Here is a 4,167-nt window from a genome sequence, read left to right as displayed (position 1 = left end):
ATTTCTAAACTTTACCAAGTATGGGGAAATTCTGTTTCATACCTCCATATTGTGACGTTGTTCAGCTTTCCTTTTATTTTTACCAACTTTCTTGTAAAGGCATGTAACAAGTTAGACCAGCGTATCTTCGAGACACAAGGAGGGTACAGGTTCCTGGAAGAACTGATGGAGATGGGAGGGCTCTCTCGGGAATTAAAGTGCTCGAGCAACCAAAAGAAGTAAGATCCAAGAGACCTAATATCTCCCAGTCTTTAGATTGCTCTCAGCTCGTTCCATTTCCATGGCACTGAGGAGTCATGGAAGCTGTATTCTGTCAGATGTTGCAGGTCTAGCACTTTCTGAAGAGTAGAGGAAGAGAGAAGCTGGCCCAGGCAGGTTGGTCTGCTGAGGTGGAGACAAGCAATTTTTCCCGGAGCTTCATTACTATCCTTAAAGTACGTTACTATTTGTAATGTACATTTGGAGACTGCCTAGAAAAATGTGGTCTCTGATTGGTGCTGGTTAAGTGGTGACGAGATAACTCAGAAGTAAAGTGAGTGTACCTGAGTACACACACACACACAGACACACACACACACACACACACACACATTCATATATATGAAGATGTTTTTTTTCTTTCTTTTTTGAGGCAGAATCCCACTCTGCCGCCCAGGCCGGAGTGCAGTGGCGCAATCTCGGCTCACTGCCAGCTCCGCCTCCCGGGTTCGTGCTCTTCTCCTGCCTCAGCCTCCCGAGTAGCTGAGACTACAAGCGCCTGCCACCACGCCCGGCTAATTTGTGTATGTTTAGCAGAGACGGGGTTTCACCGTGTTAGCCAGGATGGTGTCGATCTCCTGACCTCGTGACCGGCCGCCTCGGCCTCCCAAGGTGCTGGGATTACAGGTCTGAGCCACCACGCCCGGCCTGTACTTGTGTCTTTTCCAAAATTGACTATTTTGGGATAAGCTTAACATCCTCACTGCCTGCCTTTGCCCCACACAAGTAATTAGCATACGCCTAAATAAAGTTTAAGCAAGCTAGCTCCACTATTCCCAAGCATGTATTATCTAGGGTCTAGTCTTTAGAAGTATAAAGGACAAATCTCAGGAGTACAACTACAGAAAATGTTGTACCCAAACTGGAAAGGCTTAAGTGATCAATTGACGGATTTGTGTTTCCTATGGAAGAGGGTAGAAGGCAGAGTGCTAATATAGATATATAGGGGAGAAGAGGACAGGGCTTTTATGAAATGAATGCAGTCAAATCTTGGGAAAAGTTTCTTTAGTAGCATGAATGTTAGAGAGAGGATTCATGCAATTTCAGCTTTAGCCGTGTCTAAAAATATCAAGACATAGACAGCAGTTTTTGAAAAATAAACTATTCTCCACAAAACTATTAATGAGACTGATGAGGTGTTTCCTTTATTTTTCTTCTTCCAATTACTTGGGTTTCATAGTCACATATTCAAGGGAGCGTACGGCTGTTTGGTAAAATGAGAGAATTCCACATCATGTTTTTGTTTGTTTGTTTTTAAAGATGAAAGAGCTGAACAACCTTGTTTGGTGTTAGCAATACCACCAGATTGTTCAAATTTCTTTAGAATCGTACTCCTTAAATTACAGTGTGATGTAGTTTCAAAAATTGTCTGTAATGGCCTGTGAATTGACAGCTCATTAGGACATTCTTCAGTTTGGCTGAAACCAAAATCCTGAAACCGTCGAAATTGAAAAAAAATGGGGTTTGCCAAATTCTGCTTCCTACACTTTCACCTACCACGCCGTGTTCAAATATTGTGCTTGATAAGTATCGGAAACATAAGGTACTCCTGATTTCAGTATAGTTTCACCAAAGTGGTATTCTTTGTGAGAAAGCCATAATCTCATCAGTAATCCCTTTCGAAAAGATCCAACGGAAAATATGAACTAGCAACTCATCATGACAAGAACGTAAAACTCAGGAAAAATCCTAAGGCAGAGCAGCTTCAGGCCTCAGTGTGAAACTATCATAGTCTGGGTTCAGTGGCTCACGCCTATAGTCCCTTCACTTTGGAAGGCAAGTTGGGGCAGATCATCTGAAGTTGGCAGTTGAAGACCACCCTGGCCCAAATGGTGAAACCTCCTCTACACTTTATAAAAAAGACAAAAATTTGCCTGGCGTGGTGGCGTACTCATTTAGTCCCAGCTACTCTGGAGGCTGAGGCAGGAGAATGCCTTGGGCCCAGGATGCGGAGGCTGCAGTGAGCTGAGCTCAGGACACTGTAATCCAGCCTGAGGGACAGAGGGAGACTCTGTCTCAAAAATAAATCAATAAGTACATAAATAAATAAATAAAATGAGATGAAATTGAAATAATATTTTCATATTCCCCTCACCCAGCCCATTTTATTTCCAGAGTATTGGATAAGCCACCTGTTTCCCTGTGCGTTAGGGATATTTTTTTCTCAGACATTGAAGTTTTCTAAGTGCAACTTCTTAAAAAGTCTCATTTTTAGCGTAAATAGTTTCTTTATGGTTGTGAAACGTGAACTTTGCGATTCTGTGAGGAAGACTGAATTCTGAAATACCCCCTGCATTTTCCGCCCCTCGGAGACTCGCCCTGTGTCTGCCCCTCCCTTGGGGGTGGGCGGAAGCGTGAATTGATGAGCCCGCCCAAATCCCTGATTTCCTTAGGGATATCCTGAGCCAATAGCTGCTAAGGGCTGGGTCTAGTTCAATCATCCGAGCTCTTTATAAGGGAGGACTGGAGCTCCCTGAGATGACATTGCCCTGTGGGAGATTCCCCGGCACTGGCCGTGCAGACCCAGGGAGCCTCACAGCCCAGACCTGGGCAACACTTGCAGGAGCCGAGAGCGTCCTCACGGCAGCAGGCAGAACAGACAAGTGGGCCTGGGGCTCACAACCCGAAGGCATTGAATTCTGCCACCACCTCGAGTCAGATCGAAGCCAGACCCTTCTCAGGTGAAGGCAGCGACCACACAGCCAGACCCATCCCGGAGGTCCCTCGTGTGGCTCTGAGCAGGTGGCAGTCACTTGGACTGGTAGAACTTCTGACCTCTGAGCTGGGGTTTGTTTTAAGAGTCCAAAATTTGTGAGAATTTATTCTGCATTGATGTAAAACTAATATACTCTCCATCCACAAGTTTCTTCACATTGTGGAAGTGAGAAAATTCAGCGTGTGTGTTTGTGTGTGGGAAGGGGAGGCAGGGAGCTGTGTCCAGTTATGGCTAAAGTGGCTCAGCAGAAACACGGCAGCTAAAATCTTCGAAAGGTTCTCGCTGCAGATCCGTAATCAAACCACCCCAGCCAGAACTTCTGCCTCTACAGCTGCTGTCACGGGGCAGACTTGAATCTCACCCGTGGAGACGGGCAGGCAAACAGGTGTGTCTGCTGAGATGTTCGCCATGCCCCGAGGTCTGAAGGGCAGCAAGAAGGATGGAATCCCTGAGGACCTAGGTGGGAACTTGGAAGAACCCAGGGATCAGGGAGGTGAGCTCAGGAGTGAGGATGTCATGGACCTCACAGAAGGGGACAAGGAGGCCTCAGCCTCAGCTCCTCCTGCCGCCAAAAGACGGAAAAGACATACCAAAGGAAAGAAGGAGAGGAAGCCCACCGTGGATGCAGAGGAGGCTCAGAGGATGACAGCCCTGCTGTCTGCCATGTCTGAGGAGCAGCTGGCCCGCTACGAAGTGTGTCGCCGGTCAGCTTTCCCAAAAGCACGCATTGCAGGTCTGTTGAAGTCTATCACCGGCAGTTCGGTGTCTGAGAACGCCGCCATTGCCATGGCTGGAATCGCCAAGGTCTTTGTTGGAGAGGTGGTGGAAGAGGCCCTGGACGTGTGTGAGATGTGGGGAGAAACGCCCCCGCTGCAGCCCAAGCATTTAAGGGAGGCTGTCCGCAGGTTAAAGCCCAAGGGCCTCTTCCCCAACAGCAACTACCAAAAAATCATGCTCTAGGCCCAAGGCCAGAGGCAAGGGTCTGTTGGTGCAGGAATAAGTACTGCATTCATCTTCCAGCCACAGGACTGTGTTTGCTGGAGCTTCCGCCTCTCAGTCCACCCTGGATTTACCCACGACCTTAGTGTCTGAAAATGTGAAGTTGCCCTTACCTGGATGAAGACAGCAGACTGTTTCATAGGAGCCTTGGCCAAATGCTTGGGCATCTTCATGGGATATGGAGGCATCTTTCT

Source organism: Pongo abelii, chromosome 12, assembly GCF_028885655.2.
Source record: "Pongo abelii isolate AG06213 chromosome 12, NHGRI_mPonAbe1-v2.0_pri, whole genome shotgun sequence".
NCBI lineage: Eukaryota > Metazoa > Chordata > Mammalia > Primates > Hominidae > Pongo > Pongo abelii.
This window is presented reverse-complemented; position numbering follows the sequence as displayed.